Genomic DNA, 11400 nt, shown 5'->3' with positions numbered 1-11400 from the left:
GCAAAGCATTCAAGGGGCCAGGGTGACTTTTCAAAGGGAGACAAAGGCACAAAAAGGTTTTTATAGCTATCCCTCCATAACCGAAATTAAATGCATTCCTTACTGGTGCAAAGTGGTATTCTCATTCTGAGTAGCCATATCTGCCTCTGACACATTAGATGATGTTAGCCATTTTGTACATTGAGCTGAATATTTGATTAGACATTTTGTTGCCGCCAGGAATGGAAGAGGATATTGAAAGGATCAGCTGTTCACTGAAATGATTCCCCCAGGGAGGAATCGTTCTGCTATGGTCTTTTCTACATAGGTTTCAGAAAATATTTTACCCTGTTGCCCCATTTTTCTGAGTCTGCAAAGCGTTTTGGGAGTGGCCAGTCCTTTTCCTTTGGGATGATGGCTTCCTTTAGAAAAACATTTTCCTCTCCGCACCGTATGGCGCTGGGAGCTAGGAATCTGGGCAGAGCTTCCTAAGGCAAAGGAAGGAACCCGCCCATCTGAGTACAAGGAGCTTCGAAGCTGGGCTCGGGACCAACCTTTAGCGCAGAGGGCCAGTGCTTTGCATGTTTATTTAATGAACACGGTTGCAGTCTGATGCAGCTTTGAGGCTCTCCAACTCAGCACTGCAGATATCCCTCTCTCTGATAGCAGGGTAATTAGGTTTTCCTACTGCTCCTAAAGGCTGTTTTCTTCCACCTCCTGCTGTTAGTAGAACTGGAGGGGGGAAAAAAGCATACTGCAGATTTCCCACCCAAAGGGAAGGATTTGAAAGCCCTTGGGTCTATGAAAAATAACTCTTTTTACATTTATTATCTCATTTCTTAACCACATCTGTGACGTAGATATTGTCCCCATTTTACAGATGAACATTTAGAGGGATCGCCATATTAATAAATGGTAGACTTGAACAGAGGTCTTAGGATTCCAAATCCAACGTATATTTCCAATCTGTCCTGCTGTTTCTCAAGGAAAGAACCTGCCATGTGTCCCCTCCCCCTCCCAACCTCCTAGGGGGACCGTCATTATTAGCAAAAGTAGCAGGTTCACTCTTCCCATCTCCCTCAGGTTTCTGAGGTTAAAACTTCGGATATTTGCTGTTTTTAATAGTGCTTCTGACATGAAGACCTTTTGACGTTGTGGTTCTCTCTTTCCCCTCGCGCTTTAATCCCGCGTGTCTCGGCCCCATCTCTCCCAGGAGGCAGATGCTGCAGCGCAGGCTTTAAAAGCTATTTTTACAGGGCTGAACTGCAGTGAATGCCTGGAGGATCCGCCCCGCCTCGCTACGGGGGAAGGGATCTTAGACTTGTAGAATGCAGGAGTATAGGCAGGCTCCTCTCCCATACAGTACACTTTGCTGCGGGAATCAGGGCGGGAGGGGGACAATGGATCCTGGGGTCCCCCTTAAGTCGCTGTTGTCCTGACTGCCTACCCTAGGACTGGGTGGTCTCCACCCTTAGAGGAACTAGGCTTCTTGCCCTTGACAGCATCTCTGCAAGGGGTGGGGTAGGATGGAGGCTGTGCAGAGGGGCGGTGGCAGCTGGGAGAACGGCCCCACCTTAGGCGCGCCAAGCTCGGCTCGCTCTCTTCCCCCACCCGCTGGCGTCTTCCTTTCTCGTTCTACTCCCACGCAATTTGCTCTGCAATCCCCACCCCCGTTCGGCTCCTTCCGGAACCTCTCGGCCTTTTCCGCCCCATCCAGCTGGGGCGAGGCCCGAAAGCCCCGCCCCTCACCTCCTCCTCCCCACCCCTCGCTGCGTGATTTCTCCTCTTCCTCGCTCCCGACTATTTATCCCTCCCTCTTGCGCGCTGCTGTCGGGAGCGCGCCTGGGCTGCTTATAAAAGGGTCGGGGGAACGCGCACTACCTCCACTGGCCGCTGCGGAAACGAAGGGAGCGGAGCTGAGCAGTGCCGAGCGAGCCTTTTATCCCATCCTCTGTCCCTGCGAACCCCACTCCCCCGCCCCAGAACCGGTGAGAGGTAGTGGGGTGCCCCTCACCCCCCAGGGGCAGGCCAGGGCAGCTTCCTCTTCTGCCTCGGAGCCTGGCCTGGGGAACCTGGGAAGCCCTGGGGGGGGGGGGGGGGGGGGGGGGGGGGGGGGAGATGCACCCTAGCGTTTTGGGGGGGATGCGGGGGATAGAGGGGAGGCCGGGGAGGGAAGAGAAAGGGGCCCCGGGAAGGCTCGAGGCGTTGGGCTGGCTGGAAGGGGCGGGGCGGCGGCGGGAGGAAACGGACAGGTGAGCTCGGGCGGGGGCGGCCGCGGAGAGCCAGCCGGTCCTCTCCGGATCGCCAGGCCCCGCCCGCGCCCCCCGCATCCTCGCCCCGAGGGGCTCGGGGGATGGAGCCGGCTTTGTGGCGTGGGGAGAGCGCGGCGAATCCGCCCGGGGCGGACGGAGGCAGGAATGTCATTGAGAGGATCGCGGGGTGGCCGGCCCCATCCCCCCGCCGCCCGGGCGCTGCCCGGCCGGCCTCCGCCCCAGCCCACCCAGTGCTCTGCCTCCTCCCTTCTCCCTGGCGGGCTCTGGGGGCATCCTGGCCCCACCCTCGCTCACCCTGACCAAGGTCAGGGGCCCTTAGATCCCCTCCGAGCTGGACGTGGGGGGAGGGGGTTCGGTTAGGAAGCCCCCTTTACCGAACCTCCACCGGGTGAGAGGTCAGAGTTTGTGTGCTGGACATGCAGACCAGTCAGTCCTCGGCCGGAGGGGAGGTCGAGAGAGATGTCTCGGTGGCCTCAAGATAAATCCCATGCGAAGGAATCCATGACATATTCCCCCCCCCCGCCCTTTTCCACTTAACATACAGATCTGAGAAAAGACTATCTTTCTTAACAGACCGTAGGAACCATTTTCTATAATTCCACCAAATAGTGCCTTTTTTATTTCAGCTCAGCTGTGGTTTATTTGTCAATCAAGTTGGTTGATACCATGCAGCAGATAATTGTGAAACCATTCAAATAAAACCTTAACAGGTTAGAAAGGTTTTTTTCCTTGTTCTTGGGATCCGTAAGACAATTACTTATTTGCCTTTTTGTAACAATTTCTGTTGAATGCTAGAGCAGTCTTGTTTGAAAATAATCTCTGTGGTGAATTTTTTCTAAAGACGTTACCTTTAAAGATCTCTTTAATTCAAGACTATAAATTGCCTTTTCAAAAAAATCTGCCCTTGGGTTTAAAAGCTATATATGTAAGTTACTGAGCAGACTGGGAAAGCTGGGATGAGGTGAATCAACTTGGAAAATCCACATTTATATAATGAATCCTGGAATACTTGTGCTCTTTGTTCTAGCTCTATCAGGTTATATTGGAATAGCCCAGACTCAGGCCTTTTGAGGGAGAATAAAAGAGAATTCCAGTGACAAAATGTAACAATATTTTAGTGATCTGTCGAAAAAAATTGCCCTAAGCATGGAATGCAGATTTAAATATATCACCATATATTGCGGGTGGGGAGAAGAAAGGACAGGAAAAGCACAAAGCATGGGAGGTGATTTTTTTTTTTTTTTTTTTTTAAGCAAGAAAGTGAGGCATATTTTAAGAGTAGTGCTGTGGTTGTAGTTGCAGAATCACTAAGCAATTGATTATCTTGTCATAAGTTTTTTTTCTTTTTAAAAATTGTAACAAGTTGTGCATTTTGCAAGGTCAAATTGAGGCCAATCAGGGAAAAGATTGTGCTGCGGTCAACTTCTTACTGCAGGAAATGAATTCTTTTTTTGGTAAGTGGATCAATAATTAGCAAAGGGACACTTAAACTGTGTTAGATGCTATCCAGGGACCTAGCCAAAATCAGGAAAAGAATTGAAGGGTGTTACAGACAAATGTAAAATAGTTCCTATTGGATGTTTTTTTAAATTGACCTAATAGGGAAATTTCATTTATTCTTAAGGTTGTAACGTCTTCCTATCAGACTGTCTGACAAAGCCATTTTAAGTAATGGATATTGTTTTGCTCAAAATGGCTTTATTATACTTTGGTTCTTTGGAACAAGCCCTGTGAAAGGGAGGGGCATATTGCAGATACTGGGAATTGGATAACTGGAAGAGGTCCAGCACAATCCTCCCATTGCTGAACTTGTGTCAAGGGCAATAGATGTCCAGTCTGCCTGCCTACTCTACTGACTCTGTAATCAATCCTTTCTGAGCTATGCAAGGATTGTGCTAGGTATGCACTCACAACTGCAAGGGTCCATCTGCAATAGTTAGCCATGTACCGTAGCTTGGAAGGCACTGCCTTGATAGCGATTTCAGAGTAAGAGAATGTAAAAAAAAAAAAAAAACTCATGGGGTATGCTCATTCAGTAGAGCAGCTGTTCTCTCAGATAGTCACTTCTCTTTGATGATTTTCGTGTAATCCCTTTGGACCAATTCTTTTTGTTTGTTTTTAAACAGGAAATGATATTTGGGAGAAGAAGCACAGACTTCGTCTAGGTGCATTTCAATGGGTTGGGCTATGATAATGTATAGAGATAAATACTTTATCATTTTTCGTTTAAATATCTTGTTTCTTATTCACGATGTTTTAAATAATCATAGAGAATGAAACACTCCGGAGCATAGGAAAGGGATGCTCACCTTTCCTTAAGGAACCTTAGTTTGAAAGTAATCAGTCATACCTTTATTAAAGAATAAAAAAAAGCTGCTGCATTCTGGTGGAATAGTGCCTCCTTTAAAAAAATAAAAATTAGCTTTGTGGCAGATGACATGCTACATTAATTCTTTGAAGCATGGGGAAGGAAATAAAAGGGTTCTGAAAGTGGAGTTTATCTGAATGGTTTTTATAGATCTCTTTATTTTACCCTTGTTTTTCAGTTTGCCTTTAGCAGTGTATTATCTTGCTCTTCCCCCTCCCCCTTTAGACTCTGCATTCTTCCATCATGTTGTCATCGTTTCGTAAGCGCAGAGTCCAGGTATTTCACATGAAGCATGCAGGAAATGTGTTGCTTTTTCTGGATTTGCCTGTTTTGCAGTGATGGCACAATATTGATGGCAGAGAGGATTGTGATCCAGAGAAGGGGACAGGGGGAGGAATTCAGGCTTGCATGGGTCTTTGTGTTAAGCAGACAAGTGGGAAGTTTTTTGGGGGGCAGGATGAAGATTGAGGAGTGAAGGGAAAGGGTGGTGTGGTGTGTGATCCAAGGATTCTTAGTAGCTTCTCTTTAAAATATCTAAATCCTTGAGTATTTTTCCTCTTCTGACGCATGAATGTATTATCTCATCACTGGACCATAATTTGCATGTGTCATGGATTTGGATTTTTTCTTTTCTGGTCATTGCTTGGCTCTTAGGAACCAAGGGACGAAACAGGTTGTTGTTATGTTTGGGAAAGAATTTGAACCCAATTCACTTAGTAAAAGTGACCTTTTGGTTCTCATTGCCCTATGTTCACAACTTGGGTTTGTTTCCTGTCTCTGCTAGCTTTTATTTTTATTGTAACCTTGTCCCTAGAATGATAGGAATTTTGAATTTTATCTTTAAAAAAAAAATCAAAAATAGCTAATAACCATTTTATTTGAAACATTTGAGAGCATTTGTTGAATTAGAATATTTTTTTTTTAAATCTGAAAACAAATAAAATTCATGTCCAAAGAAATATAAACTCTCAAACCTGGAGAGATAATGGTGTGCAGTGCAAAGAGCCATTGATATGAAATCAGGGCCTGCGTTCATATTCTTTCATCTGCCACCTAGTAATATATGGTGTTGGGTTAGTCACTTAATCCCTCCAAGCCTCAGTTTCCTCATTTGTAATGAGGGGAGTTAGACTAGATCACCAAATCTATGATTCTGTGATCTCACGATTATAGGCAATAAATCCAAGGTACAGGCCTTTTTTTAAAAAATCAACCCTGTTTAACTCTTTAAATGGTGTTTTTAAAAAATGGACTACATTATACAACATTTTCCTGTTTGAACTGCAATAAAGATAATATTGTGCTTAAGTACTTCTCGTCTGGATTTTATAGGTTAAAAGGTAAGTGGTATAGTGATATTTGAGAAACATTCAGGAATTAGATTGTCCAAAAAGCATGTTCTTTTTGGATTTTGATGCAATGCAGTCTGGATAATTTGCTTTCTCAAAGCTAAGACCCTGCTGACTTCTACTAATATCTAGTTAATTGAAAGTTAATGTAACATTTTATGGGTGCTAACCAGTAATCTATAGATTTAATACTTTTTCTGGCGAATGTTAACATGTAGTTAACAGACTGCTATTTATTCTTCAAAGACAATTGCATTGTCTTTTCTAAACATCTGAGGTCTGACTAAGCAGAAGAGCAAAACTGTTGTATGATTGCACTAGCTCGTTTCTTTGGTTTAATGCAAAGATTGTTCTCATGGAGCCGGTTACTTGTTCATCCTGTTAATGAGTAAAGAAAGATTAATTCTGGAAAACCCCTCCCTAGCTACATTTTGGTTTTATTTTAATCAAATAGGTATTCTTAACTTGCAGCAAAACAAATGAAATAAGAGTTTGATTGGTGTTGCAGCTCTTGGAAAAAAAAAAATCGTCATTGCTCTTTCTGAAAGCCTGAATTTATATAGTGGTTGCTTTGAATGCCTTTCAGATTTTTGTGCCACTCATTTCTGAAAGGATGATAATCCAAGATTTTCCTTTTGTAGAAACTTCTGACCATCTTTACTACAAATTTTTCTACTCATGAGCCCTAGAAAGAAGCTGTGATTGCTGGCTCACTGTAGATACCAAGTCTGCAATGCCCCAAATCTTTGACCTTTGGGGTTGAATGTGTTGCTTAACAGTCTTCTTTTCTCTCTTGCAAATTTGTTCTCAGTCCACACTAAGGATTTAACTTGTACAGTTTTTTTTAATTTATTTAAACAAAAACACTTTTTAAACAAGTACATTTTACAGTCGGTGTCTAGGGTACTGATTCAGAAGCTACAAATGCTAGTTAATGTCAAACTATTCTCTAGCTAGAAATCTAGGAAATGCAAACATATTCAGTCGATGTATTTAAGCTTTAAGGTAGGTATCAAAAATTGATCTGAAACTTCTAGGTGGTAAGTTCCACTTTGGACCCTCCTCTCCCTAGAATTTAAATAGTACTGTAGAAATGCTGACAAAGTCTTAGTTTTTATTTATCACTATTGGTGGCGTTGTAATTCCTTTTTAATCCCCTGAGATCAAGCAGCTTTCTTTGCTGAAGGCTTGCTGACATCATGACTGTTGCATTGCAGCATTTATAAATAGCCCTTGTTGAATGGCGTCATTATTTTTTAGCATCACTCTTTTCAAATACCATCTGCAAAGAGCTGGGTTTTTTGTTTTTTGTTTTGTTTTTTTTGTTTTTCCATTAATTTAAGGAGGATGTTTACAAAATTTTTTTTTAAAAAACACAAGTTTTTATTTTATCAGACCAGCTTCACTCACTGTTAAATGTCTCCTCTTATTCACAGTGGTTTTTTAAAAATCAGTTTACAAGCTGATTTGAGATAAGTAGTTGTTTATATTTGTAATAGTCTAAAAAAATTCTCATTTAAAGTTTTTTAGGAAGTTAGTGTTTAGAACTTAAAAAAGATTTTTTTTTTGTTTTGCAAAAAGGAGTATCTTTAGCTCTTTATTTTTAAAGTCCTCATGACCAGAATTTATTTACCTCTTGGACCAATATGGAACTTTTAGTCTCCAACTTGACCGTAACAGTCCACGGGGTATTGCTAGGAGAGACCCTCCTGCAGGTTCCTTGGAATTCTGCCGCTTTAGTTGTGGAAGGGTGAGAGTTATATGTCAACGGAGTCCAAGAATGCAGTCAGTTTTCTCATGTTGTGTGAGAAGTAACATCATGGGATGATAATGGTTTTTGGTAATTCAGAAAATTGTTAACAAGTTGGGTGAGTTTTTTCCTACTCATCTGCCTTTTAGGAGTCTTTTCCAATGAGAATGGGACAACAAGAATAGGTTGAAAATAGCAGCTAAACTGGAGAGAGAGCTCCATTTCAGGTTGGGGGCTTTTTGTAATTCTGCAAATGAAAACACTGAATGCAGACCTCATTCTGCAGCATGGATGACTTTCAGCCTCCAAGCTCCCTAGTGACTGCTGACTGCTGATTGCGTCTTGGCAGAACCCAGGCCTGCTGATGTCAGCTGATCTGCAGTGGGGGAAAGAACAGTCCATTATCACCCTACCGAAGTACTTGGTATACAATTGACTGGCTCTACTTCACTAGGGCTACAAAGAGGTCCTTTTAGGTTGGTAACTTCAGCCACAGGCTTCTGGATGGTCTAACCTCATTGGTAGATTGAGACCAGTGAGCTAGGGGGAGACTGGAAAACCTTCTTCAAAAGACAAACGTATCGTAATGGTAGGTTGTTTTTTTCCATCACAAAGGGCTTTTTACTGAATATGATTTCTTGGAGGTTTCCATAGAAGCTGAAGGATTATGGAAAGTAATGGAGATTGTGGTGTGAAGAGGCAGGCTAAATAACACAATAGTGATCCCTAGGATTTAAGATGTTTTTCAGAAACTCCAGTGATTATATCATGCCTGTGTTTATGACATTCTTTGCTAAGGAGGAGCTAGCAGACACTACTTTTTAAATTTTATTTATGGGAGCAAAGTGGATAAACTGTTTCCTCCTTTCTTAAGGAGGGTTACTTAGCTTGTTTCTGTGTCTTACCTATTCACTAGGAAATGTAAGTATGAGAGATAATGGGTGGTATGGTCTGATGCAGGGATTCTCAGATGTTCACCCATGGTTTGGTTTGCCCAGCCAGCCATTTCGGGCAGTGTCTCAGTTCTTAACTGCAACATTCATTTTAATTAGTGTAGATAATGCCATATGGCTCAGGGTAGAGGACACAGATACAATCATTAGGAGTTTATTAACTTAAAAAAAAAAGGGGGTTAGCAATTCCTTGTCTCATAGGTAAAGCAGTGAATCAGGATACAAGATACTTGGGCTCAGTTTCTAGCCTTATTGTTGACTTCATGATAATACTGGATTAGATCACTTTTCCTTTGTGTGCCTCGGTTTCTTTTTTTTCTTTTTTTTGAAGCAAGATAATTTAAGAGCTGGTTTAATGAACTGGATTTGGTGAATTTTTAATAGATTGGAAAGCTTCCTCATTTTATTGGATTACATTTTATTTGGGTTGAAGAATGGGCTTTATCTGGCAATCAAATATAAATACCTTTTTTGGTCTTTTACTCATAATTATTGGCTTTTGCCTTTGTTCATGCCCAGTGCCTTCTACTGTAAATTATACCTAGTAGATACTGGTATTGTGACCATGCAAGTTGCTTAACATCTTAGTGCCCCAGGTAACATTAGGATACTATAAAACATAGATCAATGACCAATATATGTTGTTGGGGAAGTTTTCACATTGGGAATCTCTAACTGATGAAATCAGACATACCAAGTCTCCTTGTATCCTTGTAATCAACGTATTTTGTCTTGATTCCCAGATGTCCATGTAGTTGTCTGGTCTGTGCCTCAGTTTCTTAAGCAGTAAGAATGAAAATACTCTGCTTATCTTATTTCCCCAGTAGTGACTTTAGGATTAATGAAGTCATATTTATAATGAATGAGGAATCAATAGAAAATACAGGGTGTGGTGGTGGGGATGGTGCTGTCAGCAAGATACTTTTTAATTTGATTCCATTCTGTTTTCACCAAAAAAAAAAAAGCTTGGGTACTGGGACCCCAGGAAAGGAATGTTTTAAAAAGTGCCTTTACATTAGAAAAGATTCAGCTATTGTCTGAGGTGTAGAAGTGTGTGTGTTCACTACAGCTTTTGTTCTCTTTTGCAAGGCTTTTTTTTTTTTTTTAAGAAGCACTCTTCAGAAGCCAGAAAAGAGAATACTATTTTTTTCTTTTTCTATTCTTTTTTCCGATTTCTTTTTCTAGAAACGATTTTACTATTGTCCTTCTGATACTGTAGGAAGTTCTGTCTTAATCTTTATTTCCCTGTGGCAGTTACAGTGAAAAGAGCAGCAAAGTTTCTTGAAATGTTGCATTATGGTAGATCCAAGATTACCTTAGGCTGAACTCTTTAAATGTGATTCAGACTTGCTAAATAGTTAAGACTCTTCGTGTTTCTCTAGTTAATATTTCCTGGCTTTGTCTATTAAGTCATGAGTACAGCTTGTTTCTAGATGAAAAATCAGTTTTTTTCAATTTGGAAAATGAAGTTGTGGATGGATATTAAACCCTTACCTCATCCTTTGCAAATACACTTAAAACTCCTGCAGTCCAAGTTAAGCTCAGGACTCAACTAAAAAGCTCCTGCTTTCCCCAACAATAACCGGTCTTGTCTGGATGTTATGACAAAGAGAAGGAATCATAATGTGATTGACATCACTTAATGTATTCCTTTAGAATAATCTTAATGTGCTTAAATTGGAAACACACTGACCATACCTAGACCTCTCCTCAGTAGTGGTGGAATTTTGCAGGAAATTCTGCTAGTCATAATAGTGCATATAGATCTGTGTGGCCTTAAAAAACAAAAGGGTAGGGGCAGCTAGGTGGTGCAGCAAAGAGAGCACTGGCCCTGGATTCAGGAGGACCTGAGTTCAAATCTGTCCTCAGACACATAACACTAGCTGTGTGACCCTGGTCAAGTCACTTAACCCCATTGCCTAGCCAAAAACAAAACAAAACCAAAAGGGTAGGCTGAGTCTGGGCTTCATTGTTAAGACCTTTCGAAATGGCCTCTTCTCTCTGTCCTCTCACATCTTTATTTAGTCCCAAAGCTAGACAGAGGTGCAAATTTCTCACAGATGACTACATTTCCAAATCACATAGTACAAGAAGATAGACTTTACTCAATTCTTTAACTGTTTCCTGAGCAACAAATACTGTTGAACCTTTTACAGATTTGGAGATATGTTACCCTTCTCTGTACCCATTTCACTTTATTGTTACAGACAATCATCTAAGGGACGAGAATGGCTTTTTTAATTGGTGAAAGTTTATTGGGTTCCTCCTGACCACACCAATGCTAACTTGTCAAAACCAGAAGATCCTGTTCCCTCTTTGACATTTAAATTTCAGTGAAGTTGCCCAGTCAACTACAAGAGATGGTTTGAAACTGGGTGCAGTAGAAGAACTCTGCCTTCTTGGTTTGCCAGCTTTTGACAAACTGACTTCCCCAGCACATGAATTAAAGGGATTTGAAATTGAAGCTATACTTCCTTTTTAAACCCTACCACGTTTTAAAGAACAAGTAGGGACTACACAAGTCAAGTCTAGAGGCTATTAACTTAACTTATGCATGTAAGTTTTGTAACCACGGTTATTTAGATGTGCTTTGTTTTAGATTTCTTGCCACTTTGCTCAACTTGATTTAATCAGGTCACCTAACTTCTTTGGTCTCAATTCATGGTGTGATTGAGAGAAGCCAGCCAATAATGGTTGATTTTCATATTTAACTTCACTGATATTAAGG

The 11400-nt window shown here is 41.7% G+C and overlaps 1 protein-coding gene across 7 annotated transcripts in view; it reads left to right on the top strand.

Annotated features, from left to right (window-relative positions):
* The first annotated feature begins 1856 nt into the window (after positions 1-1856).
* SPTAN1 (spectrin alpha, non-erythrocytic 1) overlaps positions 1857-11400 on the top strand; it is a 61747-nt gene continuing 52203 nt past the window's right edge. For 6 of the 7 annotated variants that reach the window (XM_027869320.1, XM_027869319.1, XM_027869318.1 and 3 more), the window contains exon 1: positions 1857-1967. The gene's annotated coding sequence lies outside the window, so the exon portion shown is untranslated. Of the gene's footprint in view, positions 1968-2878; positions 2963-11400 lie in introns of all 7 variants that reach the window. The other variant, XM_027869315.1, reaches the window with a different exon arrangement.

Source organism: Vombatus ursinus, unplaced genomic scaffold (assembly GCF_900497805.2).
Source record: "Vombatus ursinus unplaced genomic scaffold, bare-nosed wombat genome assembly UNPS02014793.1, whole genome shotgun sequence".
Lineage (NCBI taxonomy): Eukaryota > Metazoa > Chordata > Mammalia > Diprotodontia > Vombatidae > Vombatus > Vombatus ursinus.
This window is presented reverse-complemented; position numbering and strand designations above follow the sequence as displayed.